This window comes from Nomia melanderi, chromosome 4 (assembly GCF_051020985.1).
Source record: "Nomia melanderi isolate GNS246 chromosome 4, iyNomMela1, whole genome shotgun sequence".
NCBI classification, from domain to species: Eukaryota; Metazoa; Arthropoda; class Insecta; order Hymenoptera; family Halictidae; genus Nomia; species Nomia melanderi.
Window position 1 is genome coordinate 8,936,487 of NC_135002.1, and position 22,873 is coordinate 8,959,359.

The following is a 22,873-nucleotide window of genomic DNA, read 5'->3' on the forward strand; positions in this document are numbered from 1 at the left end:
GCGTATCAACGGTTCCTCATTCCCGCGAACGTTTCATTAAACGGTTCCCCTTTATCTAGAAGTGGCGTTCTCATTAAGCCCGAAGACTTATTGTTGGCGGCTCGAATCGGCAGATCCCGTGCCGTCGAGATTTATTCCGGCACGCGCGATTCGAACGGCTGGGAGGGAAGAGGGAGAAGAGAGACGGAGAGAAAGAGAGAGAAAGAGAGAGAGAGGGAAAAAAACGATGCAAATCAGCGGAGGGCTTGCGGCGCGTATATCGAATAAAAAGAATTCAAATTCGGTCGCGTGTCCTGGCCGTGCGTTCCGCGTCGCAGGACCCGTGGCTGGATGGCGTTCGGACCGGAGAGTGAAAAAGGAGCATTATTCAAATTCGCCGCGTGGAGATTAGAATTAGAATCGTCGATTTTTGGACGCGTGCCTGCGCATCGTGTCTCGGGCCCCGCCGGGAAAGAGGCGAGGCGAGGCGAGGCGAGGCGACGCGCCGCCTGAGACGGGGCGGAATGAAAATATTCAAATTTTCGACAGGAGACACGAGCCGGAAGTAGCACGCGCTTTGTGGCTTCCTGATTTATTTGCATGGCGCGATAGATACACTGGCGCAACGCTGCCGGGATTATAATTGTGCCCGGGAACCGCCGACAAGAGGCTGGAACGTGCGCGCAGAATTTATTTCCATTTTTAACGAGAGTGAAGGAGCGATTTGAAAAACCTGAAGATGCATGCATTTCATTAAACGGCGCCGGTGGAAACTCGAGAAAACCTGCCATTACGGGACTTCAGACGAGACGTATTAAATGGAGGAATTATTTAATTAAGGGCTGTTCGGGGAATATGCATGATAATCGTCGTTTGAGGAATTTGTATCGTGATGGTTTAATGCGTTCACGAAATGTTTATCTTCGAGGAAATGAATCGGTGGTGGGATTAGTTAAGCAGTGGATAAGAGAATTCAATAAGTGCTTCAATGTTGATACTTCTTGTATTTTATGGGATTCCAAAGTGTTTCGTGGGCTATTATTAAAATATATCAGATTTGGGGTATAATTTTTTACTGCTTTTAAATATTTCACCTTTTTAATGTATATTTTTGAATTGTTTGAAAGAATGAAATGTTGCAGATTATCTTATTATTTATTAGTAGGACTGTTGAAAATTGAGGCTCGTGGAGATTCGTTTAATTTTTCAATATCGTTTTGAAACGATGTCGCCGTTAGTACGTTTACGTACACGTTGCAGGCTGCATGACTGAAAATAACCGTTGCGAACACCGAGGAAAGGGAAATCGAAAATTATTTAGAATGTAATAGCCGTTACGCGCATCCGAAAAATCGAACGCCTCAATAGGACACACTTCTCCTGAAGGGCGCCCTAGGTTTTTATCCGCACCACGGGACCTTAGCCTATGCAAATTTAGCCCTAGATCCATAGCAGCACGCGACCCGGGGCTGGCTTGAATTCAAATTCAAATTTCCCGCTGGTAGTCTATCTTGCGATTTTGCATCGTTAATTTCCATGTAAAGCGTACACTTGTTACTCTCCAACGTATGGGGAACAAGGGAAAAATAATACCTGACTACCGTACAAAGGAGTGGGGATTTTTCACTTTCACAATGAAGACGCAGTCACCGCACACACCGCTTTCATTTTTCATTCGATCATAATCCCCGGCTCGTATGATCCAAAATTTTACCTGAACGAACGATTCGTCGGGTAATCGGTGTAAAACCGTTACGGAGAAACGCGTGTGCTAGAAACTGCTATCTCTGATAGAAAGGGAAGATACGCGTTGATTATAAATCGTAAAATTTAGTGTTGTTTCATGCTTTTTTCATTATTTTATCTGAGAGCGTAATGTCTTTGGAATCAACTGTTTAGTGTAATGTTTTGCAACGACAAGGCAAGTAGATAATTGAAATATAGAAGACGGTAGTAACATAAATCCTAAAATATACGTTCAATAATTTCTGTAAAATATACCCGAAAACACAAATATTTCAGATATTTCAGCACGTGTTCATTCAATTCCACTAACTATAAAAATACAACGTACATATAACCTAAAAATGCTAACTCTAACCTTACCGATTCAAAAACGACATAAATATTTTCAATTGACACTGACAATCGCGAAAAGAGCATCGTGCATCATCGAAGCTCCTAACTAATTATGCTTCAAAATCAGCCCACGCGAGTCCATGTAAAAGCTCCTGATACCCTGTCAGGCGGGTGGCCTCCGATAAATCCCTCGATCACAGGGAAAGACAGTGAATTCCTACATCCCCCCGAAAATTCTCTCGAAATCCTCGTTCCTTGCTTTACACGGCGAGAAGAATTTTCGGTTGGCGTTGCGTCGGTCTCGCGCGCTCGGTAGAGTCAAACCGTGCTCTGTTTCATTCGGAATTCCCACACCTATACCTGTGCCCTTAATTCCCAGCATTGTCCCCCAGCTGGTCCAGACAGATACGCACCAGGCCGAGAACGAGAGCAGATACACGCAGGAGTTGTCACTTCAGTTTCAAGCCAGGTACGGCGTAGAGAGGAAAGAATGAATGCGCGCGGATCGGGACCGTAGATCTGCGATCTACGGGATGAATAGCCGCGCCCGGGGCATCTGAAAAACCAAAGGGGCTGCTTCCCTTCTGAGACAATAATAGAAACAGTACTACCACCCCTGGCACGGCTCAAATACCTTAAAATACATGATACACGACGAGCCTCCGCTCCATTTCTTCTTCTTTTCTTTCTTCCTTTTTGTCCCCCGCCCCTCCCGCTCTGCAACGTTTCTCTCTTGGTTGCCCGACTTTCAATCCCCCCCCCCCCCGTCTCCTCGTTTCTCACCCCGTGGATACAATTAAAGTACGTTGCGGTCTTTAAAGCGATCCCTGGCCCTTCCTCCGCCACCAGGAAACCCCTTTAGGCGCTGTTCGTTTGTCGTCCGATTTATGCGCGCCAAGTGAAAGGGAGAAAGAAGAAATCTGGGCCAGTGTTCCGGACGCGTCTACCTGTTCCCACCCTGCGATCCTAGATGATCGGCCGATCGACCGGCCTCTTTATTCCGCCGATATAACCGAATCTTTATCACCCCTCGATTCGGTTCGCCTCGGTCGGTCGGTCGGTCGAGGAGGCTCGAGCAGCCGCCATGTAGATTTTTTGATTTGCGGGGTCGGCTGATCGTTACCCCACGGCGCATAATTTCGTTTGATTGTAGTGAATCCGTTGCGCGGAGTTGGGCTCGAGTCCGCCGGAAATTCTGCCTCTTTTCTTTCCTTTTCTGCCCTGATCCCCCGCTCTTTCTTCTGCCCCGCGTTCCTCACTTATTAGCGAGTTTGCCTGGAACGAATGATCCTCTGCCTTCTGTAATAGCCGTGTTCGCGTAAGAATACGCCTGTCGGCGGTGGAAACATTTATTTTGTGAACACTTTGTGTAAGCTTTACACGTGGGAGGGTATCGATCGATTCCCGTCGATTTCGACTTTTTATATTCATCGTTGGATGGGTACGGTATGTAATAGCGATGTTCATCGTTGAAGGAATTCGGTTATTTGTCATTGAAATTTCAAAGTCTATAAGAGACCTTGCACTTGCAGATAATTCGTGTATTGAAATACCTGGTGTATTATGTTCGATGATAACCGAGGGGCTACGTTAAATTTCATTAAACGTTTCGTTCGGCTGTTTCATTTATTTTCATTTAGTTGTACAATGTTTGTACTCGATTAGCGTATCATTAATCCCTACAATTTCGGACATTCCGTGATTCTTTTAAAGCCTGTTTATGATACTTTCGATTTTATGTCCGTTCAAAGATTTATCGCTTCTCGCTTCTCTCGGTCTGATTTCCGAGACGCGAACTCATCGAAATCAGTTCTAGTCGCAAGATATCGCAAGTCGGGAAGGTTAATGCATTCGTTCCTCCTGGCGTGCCTCGGAAGTTCTCGTGGGAAAACGAGCGAGCGAATCGAAGCACGTCACATTTTTCGCCACATTCCTCCATAATTCATTTTCGCTCTTCACATCGTTCGTTCTTTTACCATTCTTCCTGGACACGGTCGATTCGTGTTTATTCATTCGAATTCCAGACGGCCCGCGAGTCTTGACAAGCAACGCGAGACGCTCGCCTCGTCCGCGCGCTGCGCCGTGCCCTCGAGGCATCTTGGAAAATCGAATTCTATAAATAAATTACACGAAAATATATTTTACGCTCCTTTAAACACCGCTTAACGCACTGCTTTACCGAGAATCCCGGGCAATTGCATCGAAATTCTTCCACGGAATCACGATCTCCCGGTAAACCTGAACGACTTTCCGGAAGTCGAAACTTACTTTATCATCTTCGTCGTTAAAGGCACGATAAGAGTTACATGTGTTCTCGGAGGTTTAAATATCCTGGATTATAGACTCCATTCTTTATGCTCGTCCACTTAACGATTATCTCATAATGAAATATAAACGGTCCAGCGTGTATGTGTGCAACTGTAAAAACTATACAGTAGCAAAACAAAAAGATATAACACATTAAAACAGTACAAAGGTATTCGAGCGGATTCCGCTCGATTTTCAACGGTACACCGTCTACACCGAGACGGCGAACTTCGATTATTTTTAAAAGCATTGCCAGAATTAATCCTAAATCGATAACTTACAGTTTCGTAGACTAAACACGCGTCACATTTCTTTTTAAACGGATTTATTTATACTGTTTGGTAAAATATGAGTATGACTAACGATCTTCGAAAAGCCTGACGCCCGTGCAGCTACACTAATTTATTCTTTCCGTCCTTTTTCATTTAATTACTTTCGATCGATTATAAAATTCGTAAGATCCTATCCGTAGGAGTGTTTGTTCTCTTTATATAATATTACACGAACGTTTTTCTACGTTCAATTCACTTCGCTTACTTTTAACTGAGAATTTTATTTAACCGATTCATTCCGCAGAAATATTTGTTCTCTCGTTGAATATTACGCAAATGTTCTTCCATTTTTAATGTTACTCACTTTCAACTGAGAGTTTTACTTAGCAGATTGAACCGCGCCGAGAAAAATCGCGATCGGAGCTGTTATTATGGTCATCCTCGCGAAATAAGTAACAATGTAAGTAGAAGTAATCACATACGGGCGATATAATAATAAAAATTTGTCGGTTAATTTACCGGTATATCGGCTGGGTGTGCAATAAATTTTTCACGTTGTTGTAATTTCTCTGCAATTTTGCATGTACGCAGCGACCGCTTACGGCTTTTTCCCATCCTGGATACGGTCTGATCGACGATTCAAATTCGAATTTATTACGCGGACACGACGCGGGGCCCCTTTTCACAGCGATCCGTGACGTTCTGCTGTGCCGCAGGAACAGGCCTGCGTATAGATTCTTCGAAATTAATGGACCGCGAGATTAGAGACCATCCACGACCACAGACGAGCCTAACGTACTATTTCAGTCGCATTCCGATTGTTTATAAACGTAAATTCTAATTTTACAAACGCAAGACCATTGCGCCGTATTATTCGCGTTTTTGAGTTTCTTCACGACGACGTCGTTATACTTTCAAATACAAATTTTATGAATATATTCATTCACCGTCCCCATTACAAATACAGAAATGCACTTTTATTCCTGAGAAACCGTATACATTTGTTAGATATAATATTTGCGATACCTATCAATGGACTGGCACCACGAACATTCATTTCATCGTTCAAATAAATTCACGAATTAAAATGAAATAAGGCTTCATTGATTTCTAGTAAAAATATTCTTACATTTTATTCTAGTTCTTGGATTATTTAAATACAAATATTCCAATTACCAATATCAATAATCAATAACGATTAATACCGTAAATACCATTATAAGTTCACGAAAACTTAGAAATATTCGACCTCTGTTTCAAAGAATGTCGTCTATATCCATCAGTAAGCCTCGAATATTTCCAGTAAAGAGCCATCGACTGCAAACGGGTAAACACTTACTCGAATCCCACAAATTCAAATACATCTTCCTTCATCAATTATCCCTTTAACACTAAAACCACCGAGCGGTTAAATTAACATTTTGACATTTCTTTATAGAAACTCCAAGAGTGCATCTGTAGGAGCTTTAATTGATTTACAATTCAGCTTGCGTGTTGCCGAATCAATTTCTCCAATAATTGCTCACAGATACATTCGTTACCTTTTCAATAATCACAGAAAGAAGACATTAGGTATGAGTCATTTCGACCCGTCTGGTACTTTGTTAATATTCCTCGCTCGCGTTACTCAAAAAACCAATTCTCCAGCCCGTCCACGAACCACTCAAACATCCCACAGCCATGCCCATCGAAAGTCTCCTCGTCCCACATGTTCGAACGAACCCGCGCGCACACGGAACCGCCGCGGCGGCCGTGGCGACGCCGCTGATACGGATCTCAAAACACGTCAGATCAGTATCGCTTAAACGATCGTAGGACGCGGTGCACGGTATCTCGCGGTGCGGACGTCAGGCGATTTTTCTAGGTGTAGCTTCCTGCCTGACGTCACAATTAGCCTAATTATAATTACGACAGAAAAAGACGGCCGGACGGTCGGTCGGCGCGAGTGAACGTGCTCGAACGTTGGACAGAGGGAAAGAGGGAAAAGTCGTAGGAGAGAGTGAGACGGAAAGAGACAGTCGGACAGTGATAAAGAGAGAGAAAGAAAGAGAGAGAAAGAGAGAGAGATAGACAGCGTGACGACGAGAGAGGAATGCGCGAAGGGTGGGTGGAGGGTTGAGGGGGAAGGGGAGACACGCATTAACGGTGTGGCGAACGGCGGTCGAGCTGACAAGCGAGATAATTAGGTGGAACGAGACAGGACGTGCGCATTAATTAATTAGCCCAATCTAAGTCCACTTCGCTTATTGCGCGCGCCCGTACACGAACTGGACACGACCTCAAAACCTATCCGTGCCGATTTCGAGAGGCACGAAACGAACGCGCGAGCTCGCCTGTCCTCCTCGCGCTCTCCGCATATTTCCACGGGCCTCCGATCGTTCCCTCTGTCTCTCTTCTTTCTCTTTTCCTCTGGCTACCCTCCTTGCAGCCCGCGCCGCTCTCCTTTAGCCCGTTCGATGACAGGGGTCTAATAATTCGCGCGACGTGACGGTACCACGGAATTCGCGGTACCGTGAGCGATTTTGCTTGTCATTAATCAAGCTTAATTTTCGTTCGTTACTTCGAGCCGGATGTCCCGTTTCCTTTCTTTCCCTTCCCTTTTCTTCCCTTTCCGTTGCTTCTTCTGGGTAAACACGAATCCGCGGAGTTTGGTTTGAGTTTTCGAACGCTTTGGAATGAAGTATCGATGGAGGATGCTGGATCGCAATTGTGGATTTGAGAGATGAATTCGGGTGTTTGGGAATGGCATGGGGTTGAATGAGGGTTGTGGTTATTAATTAATTCTTTGCAGTAGAGTATCGTGATTTGCGGGGAAGGGTAAACGATGGAATTAATAGAAATAAGTGAACCTCCGTTCTGTTGAGTTAGATATCGTGTTTCTGTTATCGGTTGGTACACTTTAAAGTAATGCGATGGAAATGGAATTCTTCTTTGTTTCTGGAATGTTATTAATGACGAAGTAATTGTGGCATGCAGTTATGCAATGGATTGCAGGTACAGGGATTGGACATTTGTTTGTTTGAACGAATTGTAGTTGTTCGAGTAACTTAAAAGTGAAGGAAGCGAAAGAAGGGCGACAACGAGGAAAATAACGTTCAGGGTATTAACAACGCTTCTTTATCGTATCTCTTAAATATTTCATAAAGAAGATACGACGCATTCGATAAAATTGTATCATCGCGAAGACTACTACATCCAAAACCGGTGCTACACATATTCTTTCGATCTTTCGTAGCACACATTTTCATGCTTAAACACTTTTCATACAAGCACATATCGATAAGTCTCCAATATTCCAAAATCTATTTCTCATATCTAACAGAACAAATCCAAAATCTTCGTTCACTCTGTTCAATGTTCAAAAATAAAAGTACCGGCGTAAAAACATTAACGCAAATCGCTTGTAATTCTCGACCGTTTCCTTCGGAATACCCTTTCAGCCGTACGCCTATCCTTCCGTAGTTTCACCGTCCAACCACGACAAGATGGAAACAAGTATCGACTGCAGCGTGACTTCGGAATAATTATGAAACGTTTAAGCTCGCGTTCAAGCGCGAGCTAATTACGAACACCTCACGAGTACCGCATTGCGGTGTTAGTTAACCACCGCGGCGGGTCAGCAAACAGTTCAAGCGAGCGAGCAAACTGGTCTCCGGCCGATTTCGAGCTGGTCCTGGCATCGAGCTCCGACGTCGTTCTCTCGCCCTGAAAAATAATTAATTTATGCTAACGAATGAGAAGCGTAACGGCTGGTGCTCTTAAATTCGCGCCATTGAGCGGCCAAGTGTCCGTAAGTCCCTCCACCGGGCATCCTTCTTTCTCCCCCTTTTGCTGTATTTCTTTCTTTCCAGTTATTCCTTTGCTCGCTCTCCTTTCTGTCCCTCTCTTTCTCTTTCTCTCTCTCTCTCTCCTTTCCCCTCCCCCTTTTCCCTTGCCTTCCGTCTCTTTCACACGGCTTGTCTCCACCGAACTGTTCGAAACTGGTTGCAGTTCTTGGCCAGCCTCCCTCCGGGAACCATAGAAAAGAGATGCGATACGCCGAGGATCAAGCCGAGCGTCGACGCCGCGTCCTCTAGGAGTATTAATTAATTTTATTGGCAGGAATTAAACTGTACATTCGGTTCGGTTTTCGTTCGGTGTCGCTCGAACCCTACGCGAGTTGATTTCCTAGAGATTTGGCGCACGCTTGAAACGGGTTAATGTTGAAACAGTACGGGGTGCGCGGCACGGGGCTGTAATCGCGGTCGTTTTTAAATTGGATGTTTAAATTGGTTTCCGGGAACGACATCGGAGAAGGAGAATTAATTATTTCTGATCCGCAGCGGCCCGTTTCTTTGGAATTGATTTGTCGCGTGCTTGACTCTTTTGTACACGTTTCGGGGCCCTTCTGTCGTACGATGCGTTTCATTTATTCGTTGCTAGTTGGTTCGTGTTATTAGGATATAACAATCTCTTGGTACTCGAGTATGTTAATTCTTTAAAGAATTTTTACTCAATACGATGGAGTATAGAATTACTTATCGAAGATCGTTTTTGGAAAATGTTCCTCGAGTTTTATGCGCAGATGTCCAGAATTAAGTTTTCAAAAGTGGTATAGTTGAATACTGAATTTCTTGTCGAAGATGGTTTTTGATAAATGTTTCCTTACTTTTACGTAGTAATGTCTATAGTCAATTCTTCAGAAGTAGTACATTTAAATAATCATTTTAATAATTACTGTCGGCATAACACTGTCAACGAATGAATCGATGAATTGCTTCGGAAGTAACGTAAAGTTGATCGGTCACGAGTCCCTTTGCAGACCACTCGAGTCTCGCTAGTTCAGAAATCATCGAAGAAGATGAAATGTTTCAAGAGATGCTGTACAAGCATGAATTCAACGGTTCCAGCCCCGGTAACAGTTTCGAATATTTTAAGGGGTTTCCGAAAGAATGAGCGCGGCGCATTCATCGTCACTCTCCCTCGTCGGCCATTTTCGCTTAATCTCTTTTCCCGAGAAAATTAAGTCCAATTCGAGCGCAGCCGTTCGAACATAACTCAGTAACAATGCATCGGTGCGAGGACCGGGCCACGTTATACAGTCTTCGTTCTTTCTACCCCTCTGCCTTCACTTTTCATCCCCAGCGTATTCTCGATCCTAAGAGAAATCGTCAAACCACCCTCTCTTACCTGTGCATATTACGTCAACGAAAGAACATTTGCACACAATCGCACACTACTATTATGTCACGTACTTGGTACTGAAATTCATTTAGGCGAATTTCATGATATAAGTGCGTTGAAACCACTTTTTCTCCTTCAATCCATTATTAACACAGCTTGAATTTGATGGTTTGTTAGCTACCCTAATGTTTCATTTCTTTTTAATACGGGAAAATGTGGTGAATATTACTCTGGTAGTGACAATTTGAGAACTGAGGTAATATAAAATTTTAAAACAGCTTCCAATTGTAAAGAAAAATGCTATGCCACTCGTTAATATTTATTCCACAATAATCGTTTCTATGAGAACAATTTCCGTTCGAAATAACCGACATATGCATGGGATTCCGTGGGAACAATTAATTCGCGTAAAGTAGGTCTCACGGACTTTATATTATTTGAGAATGAATTATTTAAACGAAAATGTTAAAGATATTAATGTTGCAGCGCGTGGTTAAGATTTTATGAGCAACGGTCGTTTCGTAAGTTATGATTACTGAATTTTAATATATTTATGAACGAGAAGAAGGTGTCCGTAGCGAACAGGAGTACGTATAGACAAAAGATAATAAATATTTGTTTCGTTCCATTGCGATCGAATCAGTTTTTTAATGTCTCCATAAATGGCCTGCGGTAATTAGCGTCAGTAAGAAGAAAGGACGCTCTTAATTAAATATAGCGATACTCATCAAGGTAGCGTGCCGTACAAGGTAGTAATTTCATCAGGCCGTTGTATAAAGTTGAAGTAAAGCCTCACGAAGATGTTCGTGTTCTTTAACTGAAAAAGCGAATGTAGTAATTTCAGTCGCATAGATGAAAATTAACTTCAGTACCGATTAAGCGTTCATGGATATGATAAGTGGGCGAAACACGAGTTCAATGAATTGAAGGGTATTTCAAACGAAACAATGAAAATTATTCACCAATGAGTCTATAAACACCGGCTTTAAGACGTTTTTCATCGATTCGTATGCACTCGCTATTTGATTAAAAAATAATTGATAATGCTTAGATAGTAATAGTTTATAAATTACCCAGTTGCACAGAAAAATTCATCTGACAAAATACTAGATTCGTGGAAATGTGAAAAGTGACTCGATAAATCATTATCAGGTACTGTACTTCAGTAGAACGTGCCTCCGTTCCGTGAAGATTATAATAAATATTCCTGTTCGAAGTCTACGCAAAGAAATAATTGATCGTACAAATTAAAGTTCACGTTGAAAGATTTTCCTGTCGAGCGACGCGAGTTTTACAAAAGCATCGCGGAAATACTGTAGAGATTTTAATCGGGAATCTATGCGTCCGTGAAATCTCGAGCAGAAAATTAGATGAAACTTTTCAGTGAATCTCGAGTGACGATGGGGGAAGAGGGTGGCGCAGATCAACCGACCGCTCGAAATTGCTTGGACCTCCTCGCACACAAAATTTTCGACATGAATCCGAGACGAGGGGGTGACAGTGGTAGGTGGGCGGATACGATGAGAATTTTATAACGAATAAAATTTTAAACGCCTTATAAAACCTGGCAAGTGTGCAGTAGCAGTTTGTAATATGGCTCGTATATCTGTTGCCCGTGCTCCGACTCGTGTACATAAAGTTTCTCCCTTTTCCTCTCCCTTCGTCCCTCGACGCGTTTTTGTCATCCACCTCTGTCCACCCTTCTTTGCATTCTCATACGTCACTTTCTACCCACCGGAGCCGTTTAACGAATTGTTTTTTACTATAAAATTTTAGAATTTACCTTTCTGTACCAATTATTACCTACATTTTTTCTGAAATTTTATGGATCCTTGACATTCTTCGGAAATTCTGAGACATTAACGACACCAATCAATAATCCTCTACTTGCTTTAATGAGATGGGAATATACTTTAAATTCAGCATATCTTCCCGAGCTTGTGCTGAGTAAAAATGGCGTAGGACGTTTGGTGAACCTCATTATAACGGAGCACGCGTTTTTTATTTACACGGGGACAAACATCGAAAGATCGGAGTAAAAAAATAGCGTGTCATTCGTTAATACAACTAGCCAGATAGAACAGACGCGAAACACGTATATCAATGTAAACATTTTCGTTTAGCCTGAAAAATCCTTTAAAGGATCTAAATATATTTCTTCTCGCGTACATTCGTCATTACAACATTCTCATCGTCATACGTTTACGTACCTACAATAAGTGTCTCAACTTCAACGGAGTCTCCAAAATACCAACAATTACAAATCAAATTCATCAGTCAGCTACGTACAAGAACTGGCAGAAGATATTTCGCAATCTTTCCACGACAAATCTAATATCTCACAAGCAGTATAGATATACTTATAGCGTTTCGATCGAGAGGGACTAAAGAAATTAAATGCTATCCCCATTCGTTTCTCCAAAGATATTGCAGATGAAATTGAAAATTTACACACGATCATGCTGGTTACAAAAACCGGCGAGTCATTTTCGTGTTTCATTTTTTTCCTCCCTCTCCCTCTCTCTCTCTCTCTCTCTCTCTCTCCGCGCGCGTTTTAATGCAAGTACACGAGGCAAAAGGCTGGTGGCCGGCTAATAACCGCGTGTACACCCTGTATATTAGTATCTCGTTGCGTGCGATAACATCGGGGGATGTATATAACGTAAACTCACATTAATTACATTCACAGAGGCATGTCGAATCACTTAATATCGATCCATCGGGCTGAAAATGAAAATAGTCAGGTGCGCGCCGGCTTTTTCTCCCCCTTGACGTCCCGGTTTTGCCCGCGCCAGGCGGAGGATCTCCCGTATTAAAATAGTAGCAGCATTGTAACACGCGTGACGGCGTAAAATGATAACACTTTAGGGACGCGGCGTAATCGATCCAGCGTGATTAAGAATAAACGCGAAACACGATAAAGGCAGACGGGAAGACGAGAACGGAACGGGAATGGCCGGGCAACCGGTGAGAAAGAGAGATCAGAGGAACCACGGTATAATGGCATAAACCGGTCAACGAGTCAACATCGCGCGGCTGCGACGGCGAGTGAGAAGTGGGATATAAATCAAAACATTCGGACATTAGAGAAAATTGAAGACTGAAAATTGAAGGAACTAATTTAATGCCCCGTGAACCCGTGCTTTTGTTCGTTTTGCGACGCCGCGCCGCTCGCGTAAAAATCCCGAACGACGCGCCACGGAAACTTTCATTGTTAAATTGCTTCCACCATTGTCTTTTTACTCCACTATTACACTATTATCTTTTCAATGGCAAGATTGACGCGGGGAACATTATTTTACGTTTATAACCTCGATAATGTAGTTGTTGAAATATTCCAGGTATCCAAAAAATAACGAATTTATTTTTTCAAACGTACACGTGCGTCATTGCGGAACGCATAAATGGATTATTTGTTTTTACTAGGATTTACCGACCGGCATGTTTATTATTTTAATCCTAACTGATTAACATTTTCAATTAACTGGGTATTTTTTGCGATAAGAGAAACATGCTCGTAGAAAGAGAACGCTACGTACATATTAACCGTATCTCGATTTAGCGCCGCGTCTTCGTGCAAATAAGTCTCGTGCTTCTACCTGCATGTTTGCTCGTGATATTCCATGCCATTTACGCGTCTATCGGGTGTCTGGTGATCAGTGATCGATTCGATGTGATCTTCTTCGAATCAGCATACAATTTTTTAGTTTTTACTCGGTAGCCGGATTTTATTCAGTACTGTCAATTACGTAGAAATATTCTGTAACGCGGATACCTTTGAAGCAGTAGAATAATGAAAACAAAGGTTAAATTTACTTCACACTCGGAAGAAATAAACTAACATACAATTATTCGTTACTAGACGGCGGTTTGTTACACATCTATAATAAATTTCAAAGTGCAAAATAGCAGAAAATGCACGCGACATGAAAAATCCATTTTCCTGATCGTGTTCTAAACAATTTCAATTCGCTTAACAGTCCACGGTTTGATCATTATATTTCCGTGCATTTTTAATATTTCTTATTAACTTCGATTTGGAACGTAATTTTATCCATATAACAAACAGTTCACAAGGAATATAAGGTGGCTCGGAGTCAGGTGACTCACCCTGTATGTATACAATCTTATTAATTATGTTCCAACTGACCTGGCATTCGCGTGTGGACGTGTACAGACGTGTATGGGTGCGCGCGTGTGTCAGCAGACGCAACGGACAAGGTGCCAGCGGAGAAAAGCTCACATCAGTGAATCAGTATAAGTTGTATGACCAATCCAGTCGATATCTCGGATGAAGATCGACGAACGAGCTTCGACGGCGAGTATAATTAATTACCGAATAAGGAGGAGCCCGGGGATACCACCCGGAGGGAACTAGTCAGCATATACTCGTCATAATTCCCAGAAAACTCCCTTCGGCCGTCCCTGTCGATGAATCTGATTGTGAATGTTTCGCCCGATACTTGACACTTCCCTATTCCCATCAGGCTGCTGAGCGCTGTCCGATATTGCGCGTCGCGGTTTTATTAATGGCGGATTAACATTTCGACAGACGTTCAATCAACGAAATTGAATAATTGAAAATCGTTAGAGGAACCGGAATACTGACTATAAATACGCCCAGGTATGGAACGTTTCAGTTAACGCGGGTCGTTCAATTTCCCGCTACTATTTATAAGTATCAATTGAGATTAATATTCATTATGAAGTGTGACAGAAGATAAATTTGTTTAATACTCATAGAAACTCGAAGAATCGAAAAGACGAATAGTATAATTGCGAAAGACACTGTGCAAGTTTCGATCGGTTGAAAGGAAAATTCCAAAATTGTCGATATTCCGTATAACGAATTCCTCTACAGCAGTATCGTCGACAGCTACACATACCAACGCATCCAAGAATAATTGGCCGAACGATAAAATGGTAGCTTGAATAATTATAAAACAACTAGTGCCTAAACATCATCATTTATCCCGGAACCTTTCAAGAGGAATCATCCAGTTCTCCTTTCTCGTCGATTACGAGACGCCATGTTTCCAGATACACCGTACCCACGCATTCCAGGGAAACAAGTGCACCGACGACTCACGGCCGCGAAATCGAATCACACGTCCCGCGCGCAGCTAGCTAGGAATACCCGGCACGAAATATTAGAAAGAAGGGTGCCATTAAAAACGATACGAAATTTAGATGCCGGAGTTTAGCACCGCGCACGCGTAAAATCTACCGGGCGCTGCTGGTCGGGGGTATTATAACGCTGTCTTATGGCCCGATAAATTCCGATCAGCCTACTGAAATCCCCGAAAACCGTGCTCCGAGCATTCGTTCGCTGGGGGCAGCTACCCCCCGCGGACGCCACCGCATTATGCTTCGTCGCATAGTTTATCTGTCATAATTCTAGGAAGATCCGGGTCCAGTTGGACGCGGACACAAAACCGACGAGCGAGGCAGCGAGAGAGAGAGAGAGGGGCGGAGTGAGCAACACGGGACGTCTTCCACGCGGAGGGTTAATGTATGGAAATGCATTCCAGCTCCAGAATGACCGGTGTCATCTGGGTTGGCCGGGCCCTACGGCCCCAGCTTTTTCGCCGGACTAGTAAATCTGTTTCGTCGCTTCTCGAGATGATCTCGCAAGACCACGACGTCCCATTCTGACACGCATGTTTCTGCGCCGCTTCCTTCCCTCCTCCCTGCGACCTTTTCCAACCCCCCGTTCCTCTCGTTGTCTATTTCAACGGGTCCTCTGCGTTGTGTCTCTCCGCCGTCAAATACCTGGAAAACTCCATTCAGAACAGGGCCATTTCTTTTGTATCTCCAACCGTCACTTTTGAAAGCTGGCGTGACTACGAGGCTGCGGCGCAGGGAATATTCGTCGAAGTTATTTTGACGTTTTTAACGACTCTAAGTGGTCGGTTTTTTGTCAGTTTTGCTGGGAATTTGCATGGGATCGTATGGAATTTTTGTGGTTTTTCAATGAGTGATTGTTTTATTGTATCGAGGGGTTTGGAGGATCTTTGTGTCTGATTGAATAGACATAATTTCAATTCTTTATGGAAGTTTAACGAATCGCGTAAGAATTTTAATAATAATTAACATAATGCGAAACGTAACTGCACCAGTACCATTCTATAACACGGCGAGTCTTCAAACGTAAAACTTGTCGTTCTTTCAACAATCGTTCTTTTCGTAGGCCACGTACATGAAAAAGGTACACATAAATTCGTGTCCATCCCCGAAAAATCTCTAAACAACGCCCACTAAAATTCTGAAATGCAAATACACATGGAGCCGTGTTATCAGTCCCGAGCAGCGGCCCGACGAATCCCGAAACTATTTTACAACGTCGACCGACCGATAAAAAGGTCGGTCGCGCCTTCCCGGGCTATCGCGGGCGAGTTGGTCGCCGGCGCATCACAACAGGATATTCGAAAAACTCCCGGACATCCACACCTCTAATTATTTCTTCACCGGTTATCTACCAGTACGGATCTGGCTGGGCGAACCGGGATCGAGAAAAGGTGTGTTCCAAAACAGCCGGTCGATCTTCCTAATCTTTCTCGGTCGCGAGAGATCTATGGCGTTTGCGCATTGACAGTCGCGCAATTTTCGCAAGTATGTAGCAACCTTTCCAAATGGAAATTCCCGAAAAGCATGAAAGTTTAAACCATTGCGAACCAATAAACCAAAATGCTTTGTCACTGTTGACACTGTGTTGATCGACCACCAATTATTGGAGCTTTTAAATTGCCTGAAATCAGTTACAGCAATAAGATAGATACTTGGTTAATAATATATAGGTCAAAATGACCAATTCCTGATTTCCTTCTTTTACAATTATTGAAAAGATAATAAACGTTTATCTGAGAAATTATTAGAGAAATTGATTTAGCAATAACTGAATTGTAAGTGAAGTCTCAATAGATACACTCCTGCACTTTCTATAGAGAAATTCCAAAAACTCAATTCAACTGCTGGATAGTTTTACTGTTAAACCGTATTAATTACTCTGCTAACTCTTTACTCCGCTCGAACTAACCAACAAATGCCAGTTTACTATCAAGAATTCCTTATTCCCACAACTCGGCTACAAAGAATACGAAAGAAAAATAAAGAAAAACCTCTGAAGTCAACAGCCGATTGTCAGGAGAAATAGAAAATCCATCCCATCGGTTGATAATGCATCACGGCCGGAGAAAGCAACGGGCTACGCGACGAGACGCTCGTCCGTGGCTCGGCGGTCTTGTCACGGGCGAAAGTGACGCGCCTTGTTTACACACCTGTGCGCAGTGTGTGAACGGTCCATAATAATGCCGGCTTCACACGGGGCGGTTTCGTGGGTCGTGCGTCCACGCGTCGACGAACAGGGCCCCGTTCGCCGGGCGACGTCTACCTGGGCCCTAGCGGCCGGCCGTGCGCGCGCGCGCGGGCGCGCGTTCGCTCGCTCGCTCGTTACGAGAACACCGGATGGGACGAGGATAGAGCTAGAGACCTCGAAGACACGTTTACACGCGGCGAGGAAGCTGAGCGGACGGGACGAGTGATCCGGCGATCCTCCAGCCAGGCCCGAAAGGTTTTAGCGAAGAAAATATAAAACTATCGAGACACGGGGGGACTCCTCTCGCCGGTGGATGCCGGCGAGCGGCGGCGGAGGGGGAAATAGGTTCTTTACAGACCAGTTGGTAGCACCTACAAGACAGCCGACATCCCCGCCCTTTCGCCGGCCAGATTTGTAACAGTACCCCGACTAACCAGAAAGGAGAGATCTTCCTCTTCCTTCAACTAGCGTGTAAGATATGACGTGACCGGTGCCCCGCCGCCCGACCGCTCCACTACGGAGGTGGGATACACGGAGTTTATATTGATAAGCCCCGCGTTAAGCCTGATAACCGGTAATTGATAGCCAGCGATTTCTCGGGGGAAATTAATTAGACCGGGATGCTTATCGGGTGGATCGTTTTTTGCTTTCTCTCCTTTCCACTTTTCCAAATTTTTCTTGAATACTGATTCCGCCTGTGGACAAACGCGACCGGAGATGTTGTTAATTAGGGTGAACGATCGCTTTAGCAGTCGTAGCGCTGTTAGCGAGATGTCCGCTTTGTTTCGAGCGTGTTCGTTGTATGTTGAATTATTCGAGTCGGAAGTTTTAGGTATTGGTATGCCGGTGTAATGGTTATCAAAAGGTTGATGATATTTCTGATTGTTTATTAGGAGGAAATGGATCTTGGTCGCTGAAATTGTTATTGTTAAGATAATCGAGTAGGTGAATTGGTTCTTGTAATCATCTGTGAAGGTCATGCCAAGGTCATCGATGGTTTTTTTCAGTAATATTCTTAACAAGTTACGAATACGTCATGTAACCTTGACTTAAGGTATTCGCTGTCCTAATAGAACAAAAATATTTCAGCTGCCAATTAAAAGATCGTTTATGGATCTCCGTAGCTGGATGTATTTTTCTACCTCGATCGTTGCAATCGAACATCAACGCCATTTCAATCTGCTTGGGTTTCATCACAGATACCACGGACGATTCGGTTCAAAAAATTTCGTGGTTACAGTAGATTATGAATAATTACATACTACGTGCAACAACGGAGTGGCCGCAACAAGTGTATCTACTAAATTTAATTTCCATGCGTCAATGAAATTTCAGCATTCCATCGTCGACACGCGATTCTTTAATTGGATCAAGCAATTCCGTTGATCGATGGAAAGATTGTTGGCAGGTACGTGTGCAAATTTCCCAATAAAAGGCCCCGGTAAGGTGTGCATTGAAAGGCAATTAAACCAGTCCTCTTCGAATAAAAGAATTCCGGAGGGGGTATAAAAGTTCAATGGATCTATAGTTGCGCGCTCGCTCGGCGTGCGAACGTATGAGCGTGAAAAGAAAAGGTTTTACGTTTCTCTATAATAATGTTTGATCAGCCTATCGATTCTCTCCACCGACATCGAGTCAATACATGCGCCGCGCGGCTCGGGGGAATTGGCTTCAATCTAAACGAGCCGTGGCTACAGACACGGCCTAATCACTACAAGGATATTAGCTAATCTCGACCAATTAGACGTAATGGCTGGATTAAGACGGATCGCACGCATGCTAAAATTGAATATTATATAACCCTTTGCCCAGAACCATGCCACGTTTCCCACGTACGTACTCACGAACTCAGACGTCATTAGCTGTCGGCTTCTACCTACAATCGTCGTGGCTCTCTATGGGATTCGAAGAAAATCAGACTAACGATCCGCTGGAACAATTTTCTCTAGCCGTTACACCGCGGAAAGCTTTTGTTACACGCTGTTTTAGCGATTGTTAACCGAGATCGTTCTGGAAATCAGGGGAAACGGTGTATCTCCGCTACACCGGTTCCCATGGTTAACGAATTTTTCATGGAACGAGGGAAGTCGAAGTTCTATTCTGAGCTATGATGCTTTAAAGGTTTATTTTTGTAATTTTTATCATATTTTTCTGATTACATCAGTAATCAGATTATATTACTAGGATATATGTGTAGAATGTTTTGTATAATGAAGAAGAGAATGACTTTACATAAAAGACCCAATTGAAAATATGCAAGAAAATTCTATCATTTTTATTCTTTTCGTGAAAATCGACATCTGAACCATGCATGAGAAAATAAGTAATTAATGTGGAATGAAATTTTGTCGTTGGACAAAAGGTTTTGAGAATGTCTGATTTGAAGGTTCATTGAGAAATTATTGAAATCTACTTTCGCAAGATTACTTTTCATTCGTATTATTATACGAACAGTGGCACAAGGGGATCAATTACATGCAAATGTAATCCCCTAATCGATCAAGTGATTACAATTTGAACATTGTACTTAATTGTGCAAGCGTTTTTAGGTTAATTAGACAGAAACATAAATTTCTGCCGCCAATTACAGGACATCCTGTGCAACGTCGCTCATAAATTCCCGAACGACGGCGACTCTTACGAAATGTAAAGGCTGCTTACAATTACCGCATATAAAATAGACTTGTCTTCTTCGTTTTTGCAAGTGCATATATTTCGATGGGGAAAAAACCCATTCTTCCTAACCAATCGCCGGTCGATTTTTGCCGAGAAACTGTCCCGACTAATTAACGCGAAACGTCTTCGCCGTCCATTGAGGTTAACTGCAAAAACATTGGAAGTCTGTATAATTACGTGAATCATCCAAAGTAATGTAATTAGGAGTATTCTCAGCAGTGCGTTTTAGTGCTCTGTTATGGCTCATAAATGGAGAAAAATACTTCCAATATGCCGGACTGTATCCCATTAATTCACACCTTCGCAAATAATAATTAGGCATCGAAACGCGGAGTTTATTAAATAAGTGATTAAATCTTAAACTTTAATTAACTAACGCTCCTTTATTTGTGTACGTACCGGCGCAATTAAACTCAACGATTCGAGTTCCCTCGAATGAAACCCGCTTCCCCGATTCGACGGTTGAAATCGAGTTGCTTGCACGGTCCGACTGGAAACACGAAATTCGTGCGGTAAACGCGTTTCAGATTGTGTATCAACGAACCAAAAAAAAAAAAAGGAGGAAGAGGATAAAAAACGAATAAAACCCGACAACAATGGAAATAATTGGTAGCCGTAATTAAAAAGTGTGTGCGAAGCGTTGACGGCGATTCACGCGGGAGATGTCAGATAACGCGCACCGCGGTGCCGCTTCTAGCGCTAATTATGGTCATAAAATGTTCGCCGGTGTGACGGTCCACCGTGAATAATGATCGGCCGGAACAGTTACGTTCCCCAGACTTTATTGAAGACCATCGAGGATTCCGGAAACGTTTACTGCGCTTCACAAAAAGCCGACACGCAACGACGGTACCACCCGAGCGAGATCTTTTTCCGGGAACGCCGCGCGCCGGGTCGACGGTGGGGAAACGATTAAGCGTTTCCCGAAAGCCGCGACTTTCCCTTTCGATAATCTCGAGCGTGCTTCTAATTCGACGGAGATAAGGGGGATTCTCGGGCCGATCGTGTCACCGAGACATCTGTGTTTGTCGTGCGGTGCGCGTCTGCATGTCGGTCAGTCCACTCCGTAAGAGGTAACAGGCAAACGACAAGTAAGGGCGCTATTATCGACTGTTTGCCGTACCTTACCTTGACAACGATAACGATAATCTGAGGTGTCTGGGTCTCGGAGACGCGGCGACCGCGCCAGCGACGCGCCGCGTTAAACTGTGCGGCCGATCGCTGCCAACAAGACACTAAAGACGCGAAATTATTGAATAATTGACAGCCCGTATAGATTGGAATCCATGATTTAGAGCTCGCCACCTTTTTTTTTCTCTCTGTTTCGCTCCCCCTCGCCCCGCCACCCTCTTGCCGGACGGTGCCGTGTACCGGGCATTTTTACTTTGTGCGCCATTTGAAAGGCAGCGAGGCAGAACGTTATGTGAACGTCTGTACGAGATAAGATAAACCGCGTAATTTTTATAACTCCCGCTTATTGGGCAGTGAATATTTTACGTTCCATAAATACATTGATTTTAGGGAAATCAAACTGTTCGCGTTGCTGTTTAACCGATAATACGGACCGATTCTTTCGTATGCTTGGAAAGGTCATCGCGTACCGGGTCGTGTAGTCGCCGCGACACAGTTTTTAACGCGTTAATTCGATTATCGCAGGTGTGACGGTTCGATTAGTTCCTTTTCGCGTTTATTGGCAAATAACTGTACAAGATTCCGTGCTGGGAGATGTTTGAGAAGGTCTAACTAGGCTCTTCTGCTTTGAAACCGTAAATCTCTAAGAATCTATAAATTGCTCCATAAAAACTTATATCTGAAAGATCTGGCAGTAACTATTTTGCAAAAAGAACCGGCAACAAGATTCGATTCTCCTATATTAAGCCTCCTCGAAAATTCCTGTTCCAGAATTTCTTAAACATTTTCACACCTAACGAACGCAGTCAATTTTATTACGAAACTTTCCGTTCTTAACGCTGAAACTGCCGAGCAGTTAAATAGACTTCTCAAAATTTTTCTATAGAATCTGCAAGAGTGCTTCTATTGATATTCATACTGATTCACAGTTTTGCGTATTGATAAATGAATCACTTCAGTAATTTCTCAAAGAATCATCTGTTATATCCCCGATAATTTCAAAAAGAGAAATCAAGATAGTGCCCGATAGTTCTAATGTTAATTTGAAGTAAATGTTATTCGTCTGTAATCGATTGTTATACCCGACGCTAAGACTACCAAACGGTAGTTCTTTTCGCAATTATTAAAAACATAACATATGGTTCTCCGAGACATTATTAAAGAAATTGCTTTACCAGTACGAAAACTGAATTATAAATTAATCAAAGTCTTACTAAATGCACCCTTAGAGTTTCTACAAAGGAATCTTAAGAAGTAAATTTACGTGCCCGGTAGTTTTAATGTAAGCAAAACATAGACGTAGAATATTCCCAAAATATTTCTCTTTTCCCAATAAACTATTAACGACAATATAGTCGCGTCGATCAGAGTCGAGAAAGGAATCATAGCGCAGGGGGTTAACGCGGAATCGCTAGATTACAATCAGCGTATTATTCAATCTCAACACCTGCGAACTGTCGCGCCGAAATTCGGTACGCCTAGAAAACACCCTGCACCACGGGCACGTGTTGATCGCCGGAGATGATCGCCGGTGACTGACCTGCGGCAAGCGATCGCGCTGTGAGGAGGGAAGAAAGTGGACACCAGAATTTCCAGCAGCCTCAAATTCCTCGAAGCTGATCCAATCGACAGGAGGAAGAGATCTCTCTTTCTCGGCTGCTCTCGTGGATGGTTTGTCGGCGGTCGAACGACAAGCGTTCCCCAAACACAGAGGGACAAAGTCTGCCCCCGGGGGTGGATGGCAACAAGTGACCACAGGCCAGACACACACGACCATCAGCCTTTGGTCCTGTATTCTCTCTTTTTCCCTCTCTTCCTCGACATCCCCTTTTCCCGAGACCCTTTTTCTCTTACTCTTGCTCGACGACCAGTCTATCGTTCGTCTACGACAATCGATATATCGACCGTCCTGGTAAAGGCAACGCTACGCCGGGCGCACGTGAGTTCAACT

At 43.4% G+C, this 22,873-nt stretch overlaps 1 long non-coding RNA gene across 2 annotated transcripts in view; it reads left to right on the plus strand.

The window, feature by feature from the left end:
• The window catches only part of LOC143174483 (uncharacterized), a 161,584-nt gene that overhangs the window by 106,941 nt on the left and 31,770 nt on the right, over positions 1–22,873 (plus strand). The window lies entirely within an intron of this gene.